The sequence below is a fragment of the Coregonus clupeaformis genome, unplaced genomic scaffold, assembly GCF_020615455.1.
Source record: "Coregonus clupeaformis isolate EN_2021a unplaced genomic scaffold, ASM2061545v1 scaf0206, whole genome shotgun sequence".
Taxonomy (NCBI): domain Eukaryota; kingdom Metazoa; phylum Chordata; class Actinopteri; order Salmoniformes; family Salmonidae; genus Coregonus; species Coregonus clupeaformis.
This window is the reverse complement of record NW_025533661.1, coordinates 6,462-32,970: the sequence shown is the minus strand read 5'-3', so window position 1 is coordinate 32,970 and position 26,509 is coordinate 6,462. Positions and strand designations below refer to the sequence as shown.

At 42.9% G+C, this 26,509-nt stretch overlaps 1 pseudogene; it reads left to right on the top strand.

Moving 5' to 3' along the window:
* Positions 1-649: 649 nt before the first annotated feature.
* Positions 650-25,194, top strand: LOC123484158 (annotated as a pseudogene).
* Positions 25,195-26,509: the final 1,315 nt, after the last annotated feature.

Below are 26,509 nucleotides of genomic sequence, written 5' to 3'. Positions count from 1 at the left end.
TCAAATGTCGGAAGAATGGATGCAGATTGTTGTTGTACCTTTTTTATGTGAACATATTTTGTGTTAACTCAGCAGCAGTGTACATGCGTCAGGTTACTTTCAAGTGAAGGGTACAAAAAGTAAAGTAATGAAAGAAAAATAGATCTAACATTTGTGTATTAAGTCCGAACGCAAACATCAAGACGTTTGTATTGTTCAGTCAATAATGAGATTTTTTTTGGGACCTCATCTCCTTCTCTCCTTTCCCCCTGTCTCAACTTTTTTTCTCTATCTCATCTTCTCTTTCTCTCCACTTCCCCTCTTTCTTCCCTCTCTGGTTGTCTCCCTCTCCCCTTCTCATAATCTCCCCCACTTCCTTTTCACCTCCACTTTTCCCCCTTCCCCTTCATCTCTCTCTCTCCCCCTTCTCTTACTCCACGTTCTCCCTTCCCTTGTCTTACTCCACCTTCTCCCTCTCTCCTTTTCCACCCCCCTCCTCTCTCCTTTTCCACCCCTCCTCTATCATTTTCTCTCCCCAACTCCCTCTCTCTCTTCACCCCTCTCTGCCTCCTCCAGGTTCACTCCAGACTTCACGTCGTCCTGGGTGATCCGGGACCTGACCCTGGTGACGTCCGCGGCTCATCGCTCCCCCTTCACCCTCAACGTGACGCTGCCCCACCACATGCTGCCCCTCTGTGCCCAGGTGGTGCCCGCGCCCAGCTGGGAGGAGACCTTCTGGGTGGTCACCCTCATCTTCACCTGGTCAGTGCCACCCCGAGACGCCTACACCAGTGCCATCTTTGGCTGATGAAGATCCAATGTCGTACACAGCTTCATGCATTTTATTTTTTACAGAAATCAAACACTGCCACTAAAATGTACCGGTCTGTAAGTGATTTCAGGTTGAAAGACAATGGCTTTTGACTCCCCAACCAGATTACCAGTGTGTACTTCTTTCTGTGAAGTCTCAAACTGCCCCAAAGTTATGGCTTGTTCCCACAGTCTTCCCAATCCTGTCTGAAATGCATAGTTTGCCCTTTTAAATCAATATGTTGACATTTATTTTCCAGAATTTCAATTTGTTAGCACTGGTATCACCAATGAATAACCGGCCATATCATCTCTCTCCTATCAGCTTCTCCCTGGCGGGCGTTTGTCTGATGGCTTTCCACCAGGCCCAGTACATCCTGACTCAGTTCTCCAGCCCCACCCCCCGGAGCAACCACAACTCTGTCCTGTCACGGGACAACGGCCCCGTCAACAACATCACCCCCAACGGAGTCAAGTAAGACTCTTTGGAATTAAAAATATATTTTACAAGAGACCTGTTTCCAATCAAATATTTGTACATAAAATCAACAGTTTTACATGGTTAATTGCCAATATAAAGGGTTATTAAAGTTAGATGTTTTGGTGGTATTTGATATAACACTCCAGTACAAGTGTTCCATCAACCATGTTGTAAAAGTAGCTGCATGTTATCTACATAAACCTGTTGAAGAACTGAACTGATTTTGTTCTTTAAATGAAGCTTGTCACCCATTTGATTAGCAGGTGATAATGCACTGATATGGGTTTACACATACACATTCTCTAACTGGTTGTTTTGTTGTTGTCCGTGTCCAGTAAAATGAAGGGCAGCTGCAAGACCTCACGTGGACACCTGCCACAACTCTGACAAAGGAAAGGGCCGTGGCTCCCCGGCGGTGGCCAATGGCTCCACCCCCTCGGCCCCAGCCCTTTCCCTCTCTCCTCCTCCTCCTCCACCTCCAAGAAGGGTGCCTCCACCACCCCGTCCCCAGCCGCAGAAGAAACACAAGGTGTCCGTTTACTACGGCAAGTACAAAAGCTGCTCCTCCGCCACAGCGGCGACGGCAGCCATGGCGACCGAGGAAGAGCGGGAACTAGACCTAATGCCCGACCTGGGAACCCTGGACCCCGACCTGAGCACGGACGCCTGCAACAACAATGAGCCCACGTTCCTCTGTCCGATCGACGTTAAGAAAACAATGACACAGCACTTTAAGGAAGCCCCCCCACAGAGCGCCGCCCATTGGGAGGACAGCAAGGGGCCAGCGGCGGTTATGTTTCCCGTGGAAACGCAGGCCGGCTTCCGCGACAATATCACTGTGGGCCCGGGCCCCCGACCAGGTCTCCTGCTGTGCAGCCCCGTGACAGAGAAAGGGTGCGACCACCGTACACATTCGCAGTTTCCAGAGAAGAGGGACACAACAGAGAAAAGGGACAACTCTGAGCTAGAGGTGAGAGAGACACACAGGGTGATCAATTGGCTATTACTTGGTTTTATTTGATAGCTTGCTCTGATTGATGCTTGTAGCCTGGTTTCTCCTACAGCTCTGTAGAGATTTTGTTGGTGTGCAATCTAAGTACTTCAGTACAGAGTGGAAATGTGAATTCAATCTTTCTCTTGTTCTCTCTTCCTCCAGACCAGAGAGGATGGCAAAAGCCAGAGGAAGAAGGCAGAGAAGACAGAGGCTGGTGTCCCAGCCGGGAACAACAAAGCAAAGAAGAGTCGCAAGAAGAACACAGAGGGGGTTTCTGGGTACGTTGCATCTTCAAATCGATAGAATCTTGACAAATGGTTTGGTGCAGAATTCCGTTAGTAAAATCTATAGAGAATGAAATGGACAGCACTCAAAGGACAATCTTCAATAAGTCAGTGCTTGCACTACACTTGGGATGAACCTCTTCATCCCACACAGATGTGATGCACCTTATTCACACCAAGGGCCATTGTACATTGACCAAAAGTAAATGTTTTAATGTTAATATTTTCTAACTCAGTAGGAAATGAATTGGTGAATTTGATTTGATTTTATTTCAATTTGGGATTGATTTAGCTTTTTAAAGGATCAAACTTTAATTAGCTACCCCCACTAGCCGTTTATGGTAGAACATTCAGCTGTGTTTAAAGTCTGTAACCCTGTTGATTGTTGAATCACTTTTCAATGTAAAGACATTGAAAAGTGACATTGGTCTTCGCTGTTCCAACAGGCTACCAGAACACAGCCTGGTTATGATGTCAGTGCAGGAGAGGGAACCGGAGTGGAGAACGGGAGAACAACAACAGAATATGAACGGAACACGCACTCGGAACCGCTGCTCCACAGGAAAACCAGACGCACCAAAGCCCAGCCCCAACCCCGACAGCCCCCTCAAACAGAACGGTGGGTACACACACACACACACACACACACCAAGGTTTCCGTTAGAAAAATGTGGCGGCGGACATTTGACCGGCAACCTTTTAATTGACAGGACATTTGAGAAATTTGACGGACCCATATGCATTGGGTGCGTAGCTGATTAGTTAGTCCACCCACGGTGCTCATAATGACAGAATTCACATTTAGATTATGGTCATTAATATTAACAGAACATGCAAGTCAAGAATGAAACAATGTGCGGTCCTTCTTACCGAATTCTAATATGCACTTTGAAGATGTTAGAATAACTGTCCACATATACTTTTCCTCAGCCAACAAATGTGGTCCTCTGTAGCTCAGCTGGTAGAGCACGGCGCTTGTAACGCCAAGGTAGTGGGTTCGATCCCCGGGACCACCCATATACAAAAAAAAATCCAAAATAATAATAAAATAAATGTATGCACGCATGACTGTAAGTCGCTTTGGATAAAAGCGTCTGCTAAATGGCATATTATATTATTTATATTATAACAAGATGAGTAACGAACAGCAAAATCACTAGCCTATGTCAATCTACTATCCCCCATGGTAGAAAGGTGTACCTATTCTATTGGTCAGCTTGTCGAGAATGAAATGACCTATTCCAAACATACTTTGGGACAGTTGTGGGAAGATAGATCCCAAATTCATACAACCAGTAGGCCTAGGCTCCATAAAAATAAAAAAAATAAAACTTTAAAAAGCAATGAGTCTGAAGCAACAGATCAGAACGTTTAGCTGAGAATGTTGATAAACTTTTATTTCTTAACATTATAAGCACAGCAATGTGCAGAAGGCAGTAGGCTATGTGTGAATGTTTGTTCCATAATGCAGTTAGCGGGAAAACGCTGTCACCACACATGCAAGCGGTTTCATATTTTATAGGCCAAAAGCTGGCTATTACCGAATAACGGAAACCCTAACAAACTCAAAAAGCTGGAACGTCTATGGTTACAACCCTCAACCACTTGATAACCTGTGGCTATCACTGTAAGTTTGTGGCTAACTTGACCAAAGTTCAACTCTAACCTTAACCCTCACCTAAACCATCATGTAAAAAGCCTTCTGCTGTGTCGGGGATGATCCGGACATCTCTAAGTGTATTTACACCTGACTGACCACAAGGAGGTACTAAAGTGCAATTTCTTTAACAACACATTGACATGGTAGACATTAGAGTACAGATCCAGTTTTGTCACATTTTCAGAAACACTGGAATTCCCAATTAAATGTGATGGTAAAGACGAGAGGGAATGAAGTTAATAGATTTACATTTTATATAGAATATTGGACAGTCCTCAGCAGCTCTTTTCTTTTAATTTTACACAAACAGAAGGGAAGATAGGCAAGTGGGAAAACCGTAGGAAGGATGGACATGGGGATTGAAGGGATTGAGCAGTATATTTGACTGGCCAGGAGTGTTACCGCTAGACCACGGGCATGCACAGTCCTCAGCATCTCTCTCCCTCATTACTCTTCTAGGTGTCTGTCTGGTGCGCCCACGGCGGAAGTGTGCGGAGCGGCGCGTGGCGTGCGAGTCGGGCTCAGACTCGGGCAGCTCATCGGGCAGCGTGCGGGCCAGCCGCGGCAGCTGGGGCAGCTGGAGCTCTGCCAGCAGCATTGAGGGAGACAAGGACCCCAGCGCCCCGCACCACCGCACACACCACTGCACTACCTCAGCCAGGAAATGTATGAATACACATTTACATTTACGTCATTTAGCAGACGCTCTTATCCAGAGCGATTTACAAATTACACTACTGCAGTATACACACACATACACAACACACACACACACACACACACACACACACACTGCACTATATACAACGCACGCACACAAGCACACTCTTATCTATACATTGAGTATACAAAACATTAGGAACACCTGCTCTTTCCATTACATAGACTGACAAGTTGAATCCAGGTGAAAGCTATGAACCCTTATTGATGTCACTTGTTAAATCCACTTCAATCAGTGTAGATGAAGGGGAGGAGACAGGTTAAAGATGGATTTTTAAACCTTGAGACAATTGAGACATGGATTGTGTATGTGTGCCATTGAGGGTGAATGGGCAAGACACAATATTTAAGTGGCTTTTGAAAGGTGTATGGTAGTAGGTGCCAGGCGCCCCGGTTTGTGTGTCAAGAACTGCAACGCTGCAGGGTTTTTCACGTGTGTGTATCAAGAATGGTCCACCACCCAAAGGACATCCAACTGTGGGAAACATGACCCAGCATCCCTGTGGAATGCTTTCGACACCTTGTAGAGTCCATGTCCCGACGAATTGAGGTTACGAATTGAGGTGGTTCTTAGGGCAAAAGGGGGGTGCAACTCAATATTAGGAAGGTGTTCCTAGGGCTGTTGCGGTGACCGAATTACCGCCACACCGGCGGTCACGAGTCATGAAGGCAGTCAAATTCCACGTGACCATTTAGTCACGGTAATTCGGCTTCTCCAAGCTCTGATGCTGTTCATGGTCAGTAGTAGCCTACCAAACTTGCTAACTGCCTGGTACTCAGCGCTCTATTGTCCCTCTTATCACTGACATCAATGCAAATGTAATCGAAATTCTAATCAAACACTTGAGAGCCCATGAGCTCATGTTGCGCAACATTTCTATAGGCTATGCAATTGCGTGAGAAAACAGAGTGATGGCGTCTATTAAAAAGAGGAGGATCCAATCAGCTTTCTATAGGCTAGGCCTACTATATTTATTTCTCAACTCTCCTAATATTAAGCACATTGCTGTTCTTTACAACAGGAGTATAGCTCATTACTTTTTTTCAAATCATCATTAGTCTCATCATGCAGCCTTAAAATGTATTACAAATCAAAACATATAGCCCAATGTTTGTAGAAAAACTAAAGTTACATTAATAACTCTAAATTAAGCATATAAGAGTACCTATTTCTTTGTTAACCGCTCAACACAGAATAGCCTCATGTGCGCACTGCCTCAAATTGATTGGAGAAAATATTTATATTTTATTCAGCGTTGTTCAATTGTATTCTTCATACTATAACATAGATTAATGCCACGGAATTCTAAGCAAATCTTGTCTGCTAAATGAACTAGTGTAGACCACAGCCATATGGCATAGCCAGATCAGTACCTAACATAAGGACAACTCAGAGTATGCTATTCTGTTCTTCTGAAATAGACTACATTTTCTTCATATCATGCTTCTTTAGACCTGTCTAAAATAAATAATGGATTTATTGTGAAGGTGTAGGCTGTAATACATGGATTTATTAGACTTTTTTAAATGTGATGTTCCAAAGGTCTGCATCAGTGGCTTGTAGGCTGTGTGGAAGGCAGGAGACGCTAAATGTGTTTGTTAATTAACGGTCAATTACCGTGAGACCGACAGTTATTTGCTTGACAATCACCGGCTGATGGAATTTCGTGACCGCCACAGCCCTAGGTGTTCCTAATGTTTTGTACACTGTGTATACACTCCCCTCTCTCGCTACTGCAGCACCTCAGACAGGGTAAGTGTATACACTGTCACTTGCGCTGCACTTATCAGGAAATGTGCCCCTAGAGCAGGGCTCCCCAACCCTGTTCCTGGAGAGCTACCGTCCTGTAGGTTTTCACTTTAACCGTAATCTAGCGCACCGTTAGTTAATAACAATAATATTTCACCTAGTCGGCCTGGGGATTTGAACCAGCGACCTTTTGGTTACTGGCCCAGCACTCCTAACCACTAGGCTACCTACAGGAAGGTAGCTCTCCAGGAACAGGGTTGGAGAACCCTGCCTTAGTCACAGATTAACTTTAGGGAATGTGTTTTTCTCCCTGGTCCCTACATATTGCTCCGTTCCCAATAGTTCTCTCTCTCCATCTCCTCTGTTGTTCTGTCTTTCATCAGCATAGCCATGTGTCTCCATTCCATCTCACACATGTGCTTCTCATCGAAATGTCCTCCTTTTACCCCAGAATAGTAGGTCCGGACCTAGGCTCTGGAGATCCATGGGCTGGGGGTGGGTTGGAAGTGGGACTGGAGACTCTACAGAGCACCGTGGTGCTGGGTTAGGTTAAGCCAGATGTTTACCTGCCCTTTGGCTCTGAGTGACTTTGTCGGCCTTGGCTAGGACTGAGATTCCCAAATTCCCCATCTCTGAATCCACCTCAGTGTACACCTCATCAGACATGGAAATGTTGCATCCGTCTTTCACCTCACCTGTTCTCCATCTCTCTTTTCCTCCACCTATTTCTTTCTCTCTCCCTCTTTCTCTGTCTACCTTTCTCTCACTCTCAGCTATCTATTTCATGTGTTTTGAGGGGTGCAAAATCCACTTGTCACTTAAATCTCTTACTCTGGTGACTCTTTCAAATCAAATCAAATTTTATTGGTCACATGCGCCGAATACAACAGGTGCAGACATAACAGTGAAATGCTTACTTACAGCCCTTAACCAACAGTGCATTTATTTTTAACAAAAAAAGTAAAAATAAAACAACAACAAAAAAAGTGTTGAGAAAAAAAAGAGCAGAAGTAAAATAAAGTAACAGTAGGGGAGGCTATATATCAGGGGGGTACCGTTGCAGAGTCAATGTGCGGGGTCACCGGCTAGTTGAGGTAGTTGAGGTAATATGTACATGTGGGTAGAGTTAAAGTGACTATGCATAAATAATTAACAGAGTAGCAGCAGCGTAAAAGGATGGGGTGGGGGGCAGTGCAAATAGTCCGGGTAGCCATGATTAGCTGTTCAGGAGTCTTATGGCTTGGGGGTAGAAGCTGTTGAGAAGTCTTTTGGACCTAGACTTGGCACTCCGGTACCGCTTGCCGTGCGGTAGCAGAGAGAACAGTCTATGACTAGGGTGGCTGGAGTCTTTGACAATTTTGAGGGCCTTCCTCTGACACCGCCTGGTATAGAGGTCCTGGATGGCAGGAAGCTTGGCCCCAGTGATGTACTGGGCCGTCGCAATACCCTCTGTAGTGCCTTGCGGTCGGAGGCCAAGCAGTTGCCATACCAGGCGGTGATGCAACCAGTCAGGATGCTCTCGATGGTGCAGCTGTATAATTTTTTTGAGGATCTGAGGACCCATGCCAAATCTTTTCAGTCTCCTGAGGGGGAATAGGCTTTGTCTTGCCCTCTTCACGACTGTCTTGGTGTGTTTGGACCATGATAGTTCGTTGGTGATGTGGACACCAAGGAACTTGAAGCTCTCAACCTGTTCCACTACAGCCCCGTCGATGAGAATGGGGCGTGCTCAGTCCTCTTTTTTTTTTCCTGTAGTCCACAATCATCTCCTTTGTCTTGGTCACGTTGAGGGAGAGGTTGTTGTCCTGGCACCACACGGCCAGGTCTCTGACCTCCTCCCCTATAGGCTGTCTCATCGTTGTCGGTGATCAGGCCTACCACTGTTGTGTCGTCGGCAAACTTAATGATGGTGTTGGAGTCGTGCCTGGCCATGCAGTCATGGGTGAACAGAGAGTACAGGAGGGGACTGAGCATGCACCCCTGAGGGGCCCCGTGTTGAGGATCAGTGTGGCAGATGTGTTGTTACCTACCCTTACCACCTGGGGCGGCCCGTCAGGAAGTCCAGGATCCAGTTGCAGAGGGAGGTGTTTAGTCCCAGGATCCTTAGCTTAGTGATGAGCTTAGAGGGCACTATGGTGTTGAATGCTGAGCTGTAGTCAATGAATAGCATTCTCACGTAGGTGTTCCTCTTGTCCAGGTGGAAAGGGCAGTGTGGAGTGCAATAGAGATTGCATCATCTGTGGATCTGTTGGGGCGGTATGCAAATTGGAGTGGGTCTAGGGTTTCTGGGATAATGCTGTTGATGTGAGCCATGACCAGCCTTTCAAAGCACTTCATGGCTACAGACGTCAGTGCTACGGGTCGGTAGTCATTTAGGCAGGTTATCTTGGAGTCCTTGGGCACGGGGACTATGGTGGTCTGCTTGAAACATGTTGGTATTACAGACTCAGTCAGGGACATGTTGAAAATGTCAGTGAAGACACTTGCCAGTTGGTCAGCACATGCTCGGAGTACACGTCCTGGTAATCCGTCCTGGCCCTGCGGCCTTGTGAATGTTGACCTGCTTAAAAGTCTTACTTACATCGGCTACGGAGAGCGTGATCACATAGTCATCCGGAACAGCTGGTGCTCTCATGCATGCTTCAGTGTTGCTTGCCTCGAGGCGAGCATAGAAGTGGTTTAGCTCGTCTGGTAGGCTTGTGTCACTGGGCAGCTCGCGGCTGTGCTTCCCTTTGTAGTCTGTAATAGTTTTCAAGCCCTGCCACATCCGACGAGCGTCAGAGCCAGTGTAGTAGGATTCTAGTACTTTCTTACACTTGCTAGTGTTTTCTCATTGACATAAGGACCGTGGAAACGTTTCTAATGACCTGTCAAACACACTGGTATGGGCTGTAATGGGCTCAATGGAATACATTGGTTTTCCGTTGCATCTATAAGAACGCTAACACTATGTCTGGGATTTAACGCACCGTCTCGACAGTTACATCACAAGAAAGATATCTTATTTTGATGGGTTTAGATTTATGTGCAATTGAAATAAGTAATGATTTAGTTCAAATGTTTACAATTTAGAGGCACTGAAATGAAAGCAACTTGGAAAATTAACGCTAAAATTATAGTGATATGTCTGATCTCACAAACAATGTAAAGTATGTATAGAAAGGTGTAATCTAGAGCCAAGCGTTTTGATTTTAAAAACGCATGGTTATCCTTCTCTTGACACACTTGTTGAATTATGCAAGAGAACATGACAACAGTAATGAATAATGAATGAGCCGGTCTAGACAGTGCAGGTAGGCCTAGACAGAGAACGTTTTTGGTGGTTGCAGCCATGTTCCACTCCTTTATATAAATGTATTAATGAATGCAAATACACCCAGGCAAATGAGGCACATAATATTGTTTATTTTATCACAAAGTATTTCAAAAAGATCTGAAAAAAGACATTTTACAATTAATGTAACACCAAAATGCTTGAGCTCCATTCATTATTTGTCCGTGCCAGTACAATGTTTTATGTGCTATAATTCAGTCAATATCTGATTGATTTAAACATTTCTAAAAGTTTGGAGTATTTTCACTGTTGCATTTATTATAATTGTTTTTTAAACCTTTTAACGATTTCAATTAACATTACTACTCCCACGCTCTCTCTCCCTCTCTGACACTGATATAGTAGAAAAGGGATGAATTAACTAACATGTTTTCATTATAAAGCAGGGTCAGAGTTGTGATTTGTTACTGTGTGTCTGTGTCCACAGGGGACTCCATGCAGTACGGCGTCTACCCAGCCGAGAGGGACTGCTACCAGACCATGAACTCCACCTACAAGGCCCAGAGGTACACACACACACACACACATTAACTGATGTAATCGCACACACATATTAACACACACACACAGACTGATAAATACACACGTAAACACACACACACACACACACATCAACCACATAGAATGGAAGACATACTCTTATGGTCATTTAGCAGACTATTTTATATAAAGCTACTTACAGTTCAACCCACAACTGTAGTGTGGCAAGCACGGCCATACTTTAACCAAATGAACCACTCTTATAGTGTTTCAAGAAGTATACTATCATTCTAAATGTCCTTACTGACAAAGACACTTTGATCCTATCAACCCTAATGGAGAAGTCAAAGTTCCAATAATAATGATTATTATTTATGTACATTTTTAAAGTGCTTTTTTATTACACACAGAATCTCAAAGTGCTATATCTGTCCCTGGTGTGCAGCATGAATAACCTGTACAGGAAGGAGCCTTGCCAAAGCCCAACAGAGCCTGCCCCAGTGCCCCCTAGCTTTGCTTCTGTAGCAGCCCGCATGGACAGAACCATGGGTGAGTGAAGTGCTCAGTCAATAAATGTTGACATACCTGTACATCAGAATCTGTGTGGAAAATGTCTTGTCTAGTATAAATAGAAAGTTGATCTCAAAAAGGGAAGTGCTATAAAATCAGCATGCAAGGGTATTGTTTTGTTTGTCATTGTATTCATGCGTTTAGCGAATGAGTGCGATTGCTGTAAATGTTTGGTGTTGTAAATCGGGGGGTGGCCAACCCTCTTTCTGGATTGCCAAGTATGCAGGCCTTTTCTCCAACCCTACTATAAAGCCTGTGTTACAGCTCTATGTTAATTGTTTCCCTCTTCTCTCTCAGATGTGGCGGGCCAGTATTTGCCTGAGGAGACGTGGTCGGCTCCCTCTGTCCCCCTCACCAATGAGTTCAGGTACAACACCTCAGACGCCGTGTCCTACGTACCTCAGGCCTCAGCCCCCGCTCCCTTCAACGGGTATGTCACTAAGCCGAGACAAAATGTACTAATTGTGTCTTTTGTACAATCATGCTGTAGCTTAGGAAGCCATTTTGATTGTTTGTCAGGAGATGTCGATCATACATCTATTGTATACAGTAATCATGTGCCTATGAACCAGAGTTATACTGTTAGCACTGAGGCGGTATGTCCTAGTAGGAAGTCGACTGTGCAGCTCACCCTGCACTATCAGCTCAAACATAAATAACATTTTTGTGTCTACCTTCTCATAAGCTTCCCAGTAAAATAAGAAAAACAATCAAGAATCCCAGAAAAGTGCTAAAAATAGCCCACATTAACATATGTAGCCTAAGAAACAAGGTTCATGAAATCAATAACTTGCTAGTAATAGATCACATTCATATTCTGACTATCTCTAAAACTCACTTAGATAATACCTTTGATACAGTAGTAGCAATACATGGTTATTACATCTACAGAAAATACAGAAATGCCAATGGGGGCGGTGTTGCAGAGCCACACTCCTGTAAAGCTTAGAGAGGATCTCATGTTAAATACTGTTGAAGTAATATGGCTACAGGTTCACCTGCCTCACCTAAAGCCTATTCTTGTGAGAAGCTGCTATAGACCACCAAGTGCTAACAGTCAGTATCTGGATAATATGTTTGAAATGCTTGATCATGTATGTGATATCAACAGAGAGGTATATTTTCTGGGTGACCTTAATATTGACTGGCTTTCATCAAGCTGCCCACTCAAGAAAAATCTTCAAACTGTAACCAGTGCCTGCAACCTGGTTCAGGTTATCAGTCAACCTACAAATTGCACAGGACTGAAATCATCAACATGTCTTGATCACATCTTTACTAATGCTGCAGAAATCTGCTTTAAAGCAGTATCCAAATCCATTGGATGTAGTGATCACAATATAGTAGCCATATCTAGGAAAACCAAAGTTTCAAAATATAGTGTATGAGGTCATACAATAAGTTTTGTAGTGATTCCTATGTTGATGATGTAAAGAATATTTGCTGGTCTGTGGTGTGTAATGATGAGCAACCAGACGCTGCACTTGACACATTTATTAAATTGTTTATTCCGGTTACTAATAAGCATGCACCCATTAAGAAAATGACTGTAAAAACTGTTAAATTCCCGTGGATTGATGAGGAATTTAAAAATGTTATGGTTGAGAGGGATGTGGCAAAAGGAATGGCAAATAACTCTGGCTGCACTACCGATTTGGCAAATGTACTGCAAATTGAGAAATCATGTGACTAAACTGAATGAAAAGAAGAAGAAACTATACTATGAAACAAAGATAAATGAATGATAGAATGATAGTAATAAACTTTTCAGCACCTTAAATGTAATCAAGGGCAAAAAGACAAACTCAACTCCATCATTCATTGAATCAGATGGCTCATCACAAAACCCACTGATATTGCCAACTACTTTAATGATTTGTTTTCATCGGCATGATTAGCACACTTAGGCATGACATGCCAGCAACAAAAGCCAACACTACACATCCAAGTATAACTGACCAAATTATGAAAGACAAGCATTGTAATTTTGAATTCCGAAAAGTGAGTGTGGAAGAGATGAAAAACTTTGTTGTCTATCAACAATGACAAGCCACCTGGGTCTGACGACTTGGATGGAAAATTACTGAGGGTAATAGTGGACGATATTACCACTCCTATTTGCCATATCTTCAATCTAAGCCTACAAGAAAGTGTATGCCCTCAGGCCTGGAGGGAAGCAAAAGTAATTCCGCTATCCAAGAATAGTAAAGCCCCCTTTACTGGCTCAAATAGCCGATCAATCAGCCTGTTACCAACCCTTAGTAAACTTTTGGAAAAACTTGACCAGATACAATGCTATTTTACAGTAAACAAATTGACAACAGACTTTCAGCACGTTTATAGGGGAGGACATTCAACATGCATGGCACTTACACAAATGACTGATAAAAAGATTGTGGGAGCTGCTATATTGTGGATAAAGAGTTACCTGTCTAACAGAACACAGAGGGTGTTCTTTAATGGAAGCCTCCAACATAATCCAGGTAGAATCAGGAATTCCCCATGGCAGCTGTCTAGGCCCCTTACTTTTTTCAATCTTTACTAATGACATGCCACTGGCTTTAAGTAAACCCAGTGTGTCTATGTATGCGGATGACTCAACACTTTACACGTCAGCTACTACAGCGAGTGAAATTACTGCAACACTTAACAAAGAGTTGCAGTTAGTTTCAGAGTGGGTGGCAAGGAATAATTAGTCCTAAATATTTCAAAAGCTAATAGCATTGTATTTGGGACAAATCATTCACTAAACCCTAAACCTCAACTAAATATTGTAATGAATAATGTGGAAATTGAGCAAGCTGAGGTGACTAAACTGCTTGGAGTAACCCTGGATTGTAAACCGTCATGGTCAAAACATGTTGATGCAACAGTAGCAAAGATGGGGAGAAGTCTGTCCATAATAAAGCGCTGCTCTGCCGCCTTAACGACACTATCAACAAGGCAGGTCCTACAGGCCCTAGTTTTGTCGCACCTGGACTACTGTTCAGTCGTGTAGTCAGGTGCCACAGAAAGGGACATAGGAAAATTACAATTGGCTCAGAACAGGGCAGCACGGCTGGCCCTTAAATGTACACAGAGAGCTATGCATGTCAATCTCTCATGGCTCAAAGTATAGGAGAGATTGACTTAATCACTACTTGATTTTGTAAGCAGTATTGGCATGCTGAATGCACCAAGCTGTTTGTTTTAAACTACTAGCGCACAGCTCGGACACCCATGCATAACGCACAAGACATGCTACCAGAGGTCTCTTCACAATCCCCAAGTCCAGAACAGACTATGGGAGGCGCACAGTACTTCATAGAACCATGACTACATGGAACTCTATTCCACATCAGGTAACTGATGCAAGCAGTAGAATCAGATATGTTTTTTTATAAAGAATACACCTTATGAACAGCGGCGACTGTGAAGAGACACACGGGCACAGACACGCATACACATGATAACACACGCACTCTACACACGCGTATGGCTTTTGTATTGTAGATATGTGGTAGTAGAGTAGTGGCACAGACTTAATGTGTTGTGAAAAGTGTTATGTAAGTAATGTCATGTAATATTTGTAATTGTATGTAACAGCCTTAATGTTGCTGGACCCCAGGAAGGCAGCAGCTAATGGAGATTCTTAATAAATACAAATGTTTACCCCTGTGACGTGGTCATCTGTCAAGTGATATCATTTTCTATTGTGAAATGTGTATTAGCTAATTTACGATTTTGTGTTTTCGTTAATGTGTGTTTGTGTTCTTGAACAGCTTCCCTTGGAACAGTGCCAACAGCCAATGTAACAGCCCATACGCGTACTGTGACCAGGGCAACTACATGTCAGCAGGTAGGCATCAAATCTACTGTGTTATTGTGTGTAAAATGTTTTATACAGGTATCCCTTGAAAAAAGGCTTTTGATGTCAATGGGACAACCTGGTGAAATATCATGGGAAAAACACTTACCATTGTGTCCTTACCATCGGTCCGCAGGCAACACCAACTTCCACAACAGTTTTCCATGCCAGCCAGAGCGCCAGACTGTAGCCTACAACCACCAGCCCAGCTGGAGTGAGGAGTGTTCCCAGGAGGCTCCCTCGACCTGGGATACAGCCGGCTGTGTGGGCAGCAAGGTAAACCCCCGGGACCCGCTGCTGGCTCCATTCATTTACATTTTAGTAATTTAGCAGACGCTCTTATCCAGAGCGACTTACAGTTATTGAGTGCATACATTTTCATACTGGCCCCCCGTGGGAAACGAACCCACAACCCTGGCGTTGTAAGCGCCATGCTCTACTAACTGAGCTACAGGGGACCATTTAACCTAATCCCCCTAATATCTATCATTACTTTCCCCCTGTCTGCCTCAGACAATTACCTAGTCCTAACCACTTGACTTTGTACCAGGTTTACTAAGCGTCTGCACCAAAGACCAAGCTAAAACTAGAAACGTCCTTTATTTACACTTAAGATTCATGTTTTATTTCAAACCTTTATTTTGCCCTTTTGATCTGTCCCCGATGTTTAGTCTGTCCCCAATGTTTAATTCCCTGTGAATAAAGCCATGTGCAAACGCTTAGTAAATCTGTCTCAGTAAAGTTTAGTATTTAATATTATATATTTATGATATTAATATAAAGGATTGTTTGAAATTATTTAAGTGGATAATCAATGTGAGTGTTATTGTAACTCATCTGAATCTGTGGAGCTACAGTTTTGTTGACTGTCTGTTTTCTGAAATGCCCTCGGCCTCTGTAACCTCTGTTTTTCCCTTTTGGTGTGCTGTCTGCGGTTATCACATTTAACATCACAATCTAACTGTGTGATTTTATAACAAAGCAAATAGAGCTTAGAAAATAGGAACTGCAACTTCTGTGGTTTGAATGGGAATCTAGGGAGTGAGGCTTTGTCTGCTTCTCTTGCGTGGACAATTCCACTTCACAAACTACCGACCATGGGTCTGGCCTCAGCATGGGTCAATACAATGTAGGTCATAGTCTTTCGGTTAGGCTTTATTTTAGAGACCATTGTTTACCTGTTATTTAGACAAACCATTGTCACTGACCGCTTGATGACATAGATGATACCTTTCTTTTCCTAATTCTTGGTAAAAGTCACATAAGTGGTACTCCATTGTATTGAATTATTTTCTAACAAGAACCAGAAAGTAAATACCAAAATACTAGAGGTGACAGGGCTGTAAGATGACGCTTTTATGCTTATTTTTATCAAGATCCTGACCACCTCCATTATCACCAAACATGTATTGTGTGCAATGTTCCCTCTAATTTCTTTCGGCACTGAGCAAATTTTTGGTCAGCTGAGGCAAACTTGAACGTTGTGAAAATTCTGTGCAATTCCAGCGTAGCGTTTACTGTGAACACTTGAGGCTGTACCCGCTTTAAGTTGCAGTTTTAAGTGGCCATGTAGGCTGCTGTGGCTATTTGATCATAATGTAGGCCTACCAGAGTGGCCTACCATAAAAAACAATGTAGAAAATGCATCCCATAACATTTTAACATGGAAATAGCAGTTATATCATTCAGCCTACAGTAGTAGCAAATGTGTGGCATTCAATGTAGGTCTACAGTCCATTAGACTTTTTAAAAAAACATTCAGGGCTTTACATTAACCTGTTTATCCACTTGTCCTTCAGACAAGGAGTTGACTGAAAATGTTGTTGTTTGATGCAAGAAACCACTTTACAAAATAAAATGCATTATTATTCCCACACCATTATTACAGAGAATCATACTAATAATGCTACCCTCTCCCTATTTGCTACTTAGCTTATTCAAGCCTGTCTCAAAATACAACACTGCCACTTTATGACAAAAAAAAGCTCTTTACCTGACTCGCTTTCAAAGATGTCTAGAAATGTATACGTTTTGTGCTCTTGTAGGAAGCAATCACTCCCCTATTGCTGGCTACAAATGATCTATAACTGGGCTAATAACTCCCTAACTAGCAAAGGATATGAACAAAATGTGCACGTGGGTACATGCAGCTCTCACTTTGATCTCAAAACAAGCGCATCTACTCACGGCCACTCATGCTGTAAACACAGTCCAGTTCAAAGTAAATGGCACATATCCATATATGGCAATGGTCTATTTGCATATAGACCTGCTGCAGCGCTGATTGTTTATGCCGCACTGGTCTGTGTAGAGTATGGGCTGAGTAGTGCGTATCAATGCAATAGAATCCTACTCCGATGCGTTCTGCCTACAACAAAATATCTTGCATAGTTCGTTTTGTTTCGGTATGTTGCATTGAAAGTGGCTAATATTGAGTTGATTCGATCACAATTGCCACAGTAAAGGGAAACGTTGATTAGTGTTAACAGGGAAAATTCTAGAACAGTGGTCACCAATCTTTTCTGAGTCAAGATCAATTTGAGTCAAAATGCAAGCTGAGATCTACCGCTAAGATTTTTTTTTTTTACATGACTTAAAAAGCATAAGACTATGCAACATTAACCAATTTAAAACAGTACTGTAGCAATGAGGTTTGTGCAGTAAGCTATAGGCCAAATATGTTATGTCCGAATATTGGCTTTGCTTGAATTGCCCTGCCAATGCATTGTTGTTCGGGTCATTTTTTTAAAATTTGAGGTAAGCTACAGTGGGGGAAAAAAGTATTTAGTCAGCCACCAATTGTGCAAGTTCTCCCACTTAAAAAGATGAGAGAGGCCTGTAATTTTCATCATAGGTACACGTCAACTATGACAGACAAAATGAGAAAAAAAATCCAGAAAATCACATTGTAGGATTTTTTTAATGAATTTATTGGCATATGATGGTGGAAAATAAGTATTTGGTCAATAACAAAAGTTTCTCAATACTTTGTTATATACCCTTTGTTGGCAATGACACAGGTCAAACGTTTTCTGTAAGTCTTCACAAGGTTTTCACACACTGTTGCTGGTATTTTGGCCCATTCCTCCATGCAGATCTCCTCTAGAGCAGTGATGTTTTGGGGCTGTCGCTGGGCAACACAGACTTTCAACTCCCCTCCAAAGATTTTCTATGGGGTTGAGATCTGGAGACTGGCTAGGCCACTCCAGGACCTTGAAATGCTTCTTACGAAGCCACTCCTTCGTTGCCGGGCGGTGTGTTTGGGATCATTGTCATGCTGAAAGACCCAGCCACGTTTCATCTTCAATGCCCTTGCTGATGGAAGGAGGGTTTCACTCAAAATCTCACGATACATGGCCCCATTCATTTCTTTCCTTTACACGGATCAGTCGTCCTGGTCCCTTTGCAGAAAAAACAGCCCCAAAGCATGATGTTTCCAACCCCATGCTTCACAGTAGGTATGGTGTTCTTTGGATGCAACTCAGCATTCTTTGTCCTCCAAACATGACGAGTTGAGTTTTTACCAAAAAGTTATATTTTGGTTTCATCTGACCATATGACATTCTCCCAATCCTCTTCTGGATCATCCAAATGCACTTCAGACGGGCCTGGACATGTACTGGCTTAAGCAGGGGGACACGTCTCGCACTGCAGGATTTGAGTCCCTGGCGGCGTAGTGTGTTACTGATGGTTGGCTTTGTTACTTTGGTCCCAGCTCTCTGCAGGTCATTCACTAGGTCCCCCCGTGTGGTTCTGGGATTTTTGCTCACCGTTCTTGTGATCATTTTGACCCCCACGGGGTGAGATCTTGCGTGGAGCCCCCAGATCGAGGGAGATTATCAGTGGTCTTGTATGTCTTCCATTTCCTAATAATTGCTCCCACAGTTGATTTCTTCAAACCAAGCTGCTTACCTATTGCAGATTCAGTCTTCCCAGCCTGGTGCAGGTCTACAATTTTGTTTTTGGTGTCCTTTGACAGCTCTTTTGGTCTTGGCCATTGTGAAGTTTGGAGTGTGACTGTTTGAGGTTGTGGACAGGTGTATTTTTATACTGATAACAAGTTCAAACAGGTGCCATTAATACAGGTAACGAGTGGAGGACAGAGGAGCCTCTGAAAGAAGAAGTTACAGGTCTGTGAGAGCCAGAAATCTTGCTTGTTTGTAGGTGACCAAATACTTATTTTCCACCATAATTTGCAAATAAATTCATAAAAATCCTACAATGGGATTTTCTGGATTTTTTTCCTCAATTTGTCTGTCATAGTTGACGTGTACCTATGATGAAAATTACAGGCCTCTCTCATCTTTTTAAGTGGGAGAACTTGCACAATTGGTGGCTGACTAAATACTTTTTTTCCCCACTGTATATGATCACACCAGTAATAGATATGTTGTTTTATTACTTGTGAAGAACAGCTGAGTGAGCACACATTTAAATCATTTAATTTTTAATTTTTTACTGGGCTGATGGTGCCTGCATCTGATGGTCTGTCTCAGCGGAGGGAGAGAGCGAGCAGCAGACTGAGGGTCCGCCTCTCAACATCCCTCCGCTCTCCCTATCCTCCACTGACACTGACCAAAAAGGGACACCGTCTTCCAGATGATTGCGAAACCAGAGTCGCACCGCATTATTTCTGCCTCATGCACATATTCGTTACTTCTATGAACAGAGAAAGTGAAATATTCCACGATATAAAAAAAAGACCCAAGCCGCTAATAATAACAACGCAAGCCTATAGATGCACTTTCCTAATCATTCATTACTGCTGCAGTGCTTGTAGTAGCGCTTAGTGGAAATAGGAGGAACGTGCATTTTATGGCTTATAAAATTGTTGACAGTGCTGAGGAAGAACTTAAACATGAACTCACTCATAAACCGCATCTCTTTGCTGTATTTGTTGACAGTCTCTCTCTAGTCATGGTTTTAAACGTTTTTAAATGTGGTCCTCTGTAGCTCAGCTGGTAGAGCACGGCGCTTGTAACGCCAAGGTAGTGGGTTCGATCCCCGGGACCACCCATACACAAAAATGTATGCACGCATGACTGTAAGTCGCTTTGGATAAAAGCGTCTGCTAAATGGCATATTATTATTATTATTTTATTAAATCTCACAGTATCAACTTTACTGTAGGTTTCTTTTATGCCTGCTACATTACTGCAGACACGGTCATCTGAGCCATCCGATTGGCCAGCGGTAGGCCTATAGTGCACTTGATTTGCTCTTTGGGCCCGCCGGGAAGGCAGACTTTGTACCTTCAGACACATGAAATGGTTAAAAATGGCAACAGTTCTAGAGGGAACATTGCTTGTGTGTATATAGGAAATTCAAACACTGCTTCTCATGAACTTTACTTTTAGATTTTTTAATTTATTTTGTAAAATAAATGGTGGCATATCTTTTCTAAACCACATTTTGTTTCTCTCTCTCTCTCTCTGTTCCCCCTTAGCCATATTTCCCGGCACCAGGAGCCTGTCCCCATGTCCAGTCTATTCGGTTCCATCTGGACCCCCAGAGTGAGCCGTACCAAAGCCACTTCCAGCCCGAGCGCTCAGCCCCATGTCCCCGGTGTCCCCATCTGCCCCATCACCCCCGCCTCACGCCCCCTTCAACCGGGAGCCCGGGGGCATGTGCCGCCCAAGCAGTACTCCAGCTTCAACCCCTTCGGCCCCCACATGAACCTGGACATTTGGAACTCCTCGTCCAACCGCAGCTCAAACTCACAGCTGTCCAACGACTCGGGCTACTGCGCGACGTTTAATAAAAACCCGGCATAACCTGGACGACAACAAACAAAAACAATGCTATAAAAAGAAAGGAACAAAAAAAATGAATGTGCTTTTATCGATAATGGGGGAAGAATGTGAATATTCCTTTACTTTTATGTTCCTTTTTTTTCAAACGTTCAATGTTGTGAAAGGTTAAGCATTTGTTGTATATTTTTCTAGATGTTTTGCAGTTTTGATCATAGAAAATTAAAAACGTTTTGTACTTGATGTCTTGTTTGCTTTGTCCCCAACGCTACAACTATTTAGAATATGGCAGTAACAGAGGGACCGCATAAGCTTGTTATCTTTGCCATCCATCAAAATCACTTTCATACAGCAGTTTCCACCGCTTTACAAAAACAATTATAACCAGAAAATGTCAGAGAATTAAAATGTACACCAGGTGACGACCTAATAATATACAGTGAAACTAAGTGAAATATAGACCAAACCAAGGAATCAATTGATTCATATCACTGCACAATTGATGTCAATCAATTAAAAGTAAGTTTATAAAAGTGACATTTTTAAGATTCTAGGATGAGAATATTCGTTGTTGATCTTCGAACACTAATTGAACTATACTGAACAAAAATATAAACACAACATGCAACAATTTCAACGATTTTACTGAGTTACAGTTCATATAACGAAATCAGTCAATTTAAATGAAATCTTTAGGCCCTAATCTATGGATTTCACATGACTGGGCAGGGGTGCAGCCATGGGTGGGCCTGGGAGGGCATAGGCACACCCACTTGGGAGCCAAGTCCACCCACTGGGGAGCCAGGCCCAGCCAATCAGAATGCATTTTTCCCCACAAATGGGCTTTATTACAGACAGATATACTCCAGTTTCATCAGCTGTTGGGGTGGTGAGGCCTTTTATTGTACCCAGCACAAGGTGCACCTGTGTAATGTTCATGCTGTTTAATCAGCTTCATGATATGTCACACCTGTCAGGTGGATGGATTATCTTGGTAAAGGAGAAATGCTAACGAACTGGGACGTAAACAAATTTGTGCTCAAAATTTGAGAAAAATAAGCTTTTTGTGCTGATGGAACATTTCTGGGATCTTTTATTTCAGCTCATGAAACATGGGTCCAACACTTTACATGTTGCGTTTATATTTTTGTTCAGTATAAATCAGAAATAACACTTGAAAAAACCAGTCCCCATGTTTCACCCTGGCTTCACTTCCTCTTTTGAGTCAATGGAGTGTTCCATACTGTTGGACAGAGAAAGGGGGAAATACTATGCTCACTATTTGGCATAGTTTGCCTGGCTACCCAAACTCCTTGCTACAGCCAAACGCTACGCCACGGACGTTAGTTTCTTATCCGCAATGAGTCTGGATCTGAGTTCTCCCCCACGATTTCTTGAACGCAAACACATTCTAACCTTTCTGATTGGTCCCAGAAACGTATGGGCAATGGCATCGTGGCACACAAAAGGTGATTCACAAATGCTGTTTAGCCTACATTTTATTAAGCCGAATAACCATTCCATTGGACAGTATATTTCTTGCAGGAACAGCAGCTCCAAGGGAATTTGGGACAGTCAAATTCTCACTGACCGGTAAGGGGGACTCGGAACACATTTTAGAAGACGGACCACTCTTATGTTTGTTTAAATCAAATGATTTAACACAAGGAACCCAGTGGTTTATTTTGCTCTACATTTCTCAAGTTGTAATCATTTAAAATAATTGTTATAGTTGTATATACACTGGCCAGTTTATTAGGTACACCACCCTGTTCACGAAAATGGTTCGCTCCTACAGACAGTGAGTCACATGGTAGTGGCTTGCTATATAAAGCAGGCAGACAGACATCGAGGCATTCAGTTACTGTTCGATTGGGAAAAACAAGTGACCTAAGCGATTTTGAGCGTGGTATGATTGTCGGTGCCAAGCACTGGAACCGATGTATGTCAGAAACGTCCGGCCTCCTGGACTTTTCACGTATGACAGTGTCTATGGTTTACCGAGAATGGTGTGACAAACAAAAAACAGTCAGCGGCAGTCCTGTGGACGAAACAGCTCGTTGATGAGCGGTCATAGAGAATGGCAAGAATCGTGCAAGCTAATAGGCGGGCCACAAACAGGTAAATAACGGCGCAGTACAACAGTGGTGTGAAGAATGAAATCATGGAGCGCACAACTCGTCGGTCCTTGTCACGAATGGGCTATTGCAGCAGACGACCACACTGGGTTCCACTCCTATCAGCTAAAAACAAGAAGTGGCACGTGAAAAAATAAACATCGCCTTGTCTGATGAATCCCGCTTCCTGTTGCGTCATGCTGATGGCAAAGTCAGGATTTGGCGTAAACAGCATGATCCCATGGCCACATTCTGCCTGGTGTCAACGGTCCAGGCTGGTGGTGTAATGGTGTGGGGAATGATTTCCTGGCACACATTAGGTCCCTTGATACCAATTTGAGCAACGTGTCCATGCCCCAAATAATTCAGGCTGTTCTGGAGGCAAAGGGGGGTCCGGCCCGGTACTAGATGGGTGTACCTAATAAACTGACCACTGAGTGTATAGCTAGCTGTATGTTATATCTTACAACCTAGTTATAATCGGAATAATTGGTTACACTTATGAATAGCCCATTTTAAATGCTTATTTTCATCATGGATGGTCAGTCCTTGCTTCTGTAGCTCTGTCAATGAATTTGAGTGGTTACATTTCTCCAGCCCCATCCGTCAGAAGAAAGAAAGCTTTCTTGAGGAGCTTGAGTTCCATGGCAGTGCTCTAGAAGTCTATGAAAATTGTAGTTTAGAGAAAATTGGACCTGTTGGCAGTGTAACACTTCGTCTAAACAATCAATATCAGAGAAAAACGTTCTTGGTTTAAAACAGGGTTCCCCAACTGTCTAAATTTGGCCCTCGGGTGGTTATATTTGTACCCCCAAGTTTTATGAGCAATTTTTTAAAATATATAAAGGAAAATTGGGACATAAAAGACTTGAAAAACACCAATCTGCTCCAAGTGATTTTTATTTAAAATATCTGTTCCCAAGTATTCCCACGCATAATAGAGATTGTGTACAAATGTAAGCAAGGTTTAAAATGATTATGTTTTAGTGAAACATTCTATCGGTTCAGGCTTCTTGCAGTCAATTTGTAGTCTACAAATTATTTGTAATTATGTTCCGGCCCCCCGACCGTCCACTCAAGAAAAAACTGGCCCGCGGCTGAATCTAGTTGATGATCCCTGGTTTACAACATTATGTTGGATAGTATCGGTAATCAATAGTATAGTTCGCACCACTCCTTGTGTAACCTCTGAGGATGTTTCCAGGCTGGAGTATATGGACATTAGTGTAAACTTATTCAATGATCAAACAATGCAAGAGATGCTGTGCTATGGCAAGGGTGTACTTTGGGGACTTAGGACCCTGAACGTCAGCAGAAACACTCTGCAAACCCTCAACAATCACCTTTTCACGAAACTGGACAAGTTGACCACCATCGACTTGAGTGGGAACGTTTTCCATAGCATACCTGGCAGCTTACTGAACATCTCGTCCTCCCACTTAACAAAGGCAACCCTTTGCACGTTCTTGATATAAGCGACAATGACCTGACTGTGTTTAACATTGAACTTCCTCTCCTTACTGAGTTGTACTTCTCTGGCAACAAGATCTTGAGTTTGATGGATGGAAAGTTGGATCCTTGTCTGGAGGTTCTCTCCATTCGCAACAATGCCCTTTGCTCCTTTAGCCGTGAAGACTTGGAGGGATACAACAAACTAAGGGTTCTGGAGGCTGGTACCAACACATTTGTATATTCGTGAGACTTTGTGGCTTTCATGCAAGATGACACGGGACACCTACTCACCTTAGTAGATGGGTCTGGGGCCTACGTATGCGAGTCACCTGACGCGGTGAGAGGGATGCCCGTCATAGACGCTCGGCTATCAGTGTTTGAGTGCCATGCAGCAGTATTGCACTAGCATTCTCATGGTCTTTCTGGAGGTCTGTGTTACAATTTCGATGCCCTGTGGTACCTCAAAATGACCTGGGCTTGTTTGAGAGCTAAAAGGAGGCCAGTTCTCAAGAGGTGACGTTGGCTACGACGCCTTTGTACCCTATAGTGAGAGAGACTCTGGGTGGGTGGAAGAGCATCTGGTCCCAGAGCTTGAGCAAGTGCAACCGCCATTACACCTCCACAAGAGGGACTTCCTGCCCGGTGGGTGGATCTTGGACTCATGGACGCCATAGAGAAGAGTCACAGGACACTCTTTGTCCCCACTCTTTGTCCTCTCCCAGAAATTTGTAAGGAGCGATTGGTGTAAGTACGAGCTGGACTATTCCCGCTTCCAACTCCGATACAAAGTGTTTTTTCTCAAAGTTGCCAGGATGTCACGTGCATCACACTTATAAATCAGTACACTTGTGACAACCTAAGCATTACGGAACCTCAAATAAGCCATCGAAATAGCAATTCATTTTTATCTTGACTAAATTCGGCAATCTCTCATTGCCCCCCATACAAAAACTTGTCACTTATCCCCCGATTGCTCAGTTTGGCCGGGCGGCCAGCTCTAGGAAGAGTCTTGGTGGTACCAAACTTCTTCCATTTAAGAATGATGGAGACCACTGTGTTCTTGGGGACCTTCAATGCTGCAGACATGTTTTGTACCCTTCCCCAGATCTGTGCCTCGATACAATCCTGTCTCGGAGCTCTACGGACAATTCCTTCGACCTCATGGCTTGGTTTTTGCTCTGACATGCACCGTCAACTGTGGGACCTTATATAGACAGGTGTGTGCCTTTCCAAATCATGTCCAATTAATTTACCACAGGTGGACTGCAATCAAGTTGTAGAAACATCTCAAGAATGATCAATGGAAACAAGATACACCTGAGCTCAATTTCGATTATCATAGCAAATGGTCTGAATACTTATGTAAATAAGGTATTTCCGTTTTTTATTTGTAATAAAACATTCTAAAAACCTGTTCGCTTTGTCATGATGGAGTATTGTGTATAGATCTATGAGTAAAACAATAATTTCATCAATTTTAGAATCAGGCTGTAATGTAACAAAATGTGGAAAAAGTCAAGGGGTCTTAATACTTTCTGAATGCACTGTATATAAATAGGCCTGTTTAATTTTGTCTGACTTGCCATTCCAAATTAAATTGAATATTTTCAGCTCATATAATTTAAAAAAACAAGTCGTTAGGTGTAGGCAGGGCCATAAGCAAATAGATAAACTGGGAGGTATGACTTAAGGTAATCAGGGTGATTTTTCCACAAATAGACAGGTATTTTCCTTTCCATGGTAGCAAGATGTTATCTATTTTTGCTAACTTTCTATTAACATTTCTTTCTTTCGGGATACGAATGCTTGGTCAGTATTTGTATTAAACCATTCCCTTCTCTAAACTGATTACTCATTTCCCTAACTCTTATTAATATGGTTTTGATCCCCACATGGGTCACACATTCTGAAAATGTGTCTATCTGTAAATTGATAGTGATAAAACTAAAATCCCCAAACTATCACATTTGCCCTGTTTGTTAATAATGTTTGACAATACATTTAGGGAAACAGTACAAGCTGTATTCTTTTGAAATATATCCAGCAGATGGTGCTATTACTCAAGTGAGCTCTCTCCATTATTGTATACATTTTACCCTAAGATATATTTTGGTCAGGGCCTCAGTGCCCAAAGTATTGGTTTGTTCTGGGTCTTGGCTAGTCTTTGTGGTCTCAACTCATGATGTGGTCAAGATACATAGCATCACTAGCCCAGTTTATACTTGGTGCTCACGTGATTGTCGTCACCCGATCAAGATGATCCAATCACAATTTGACACGT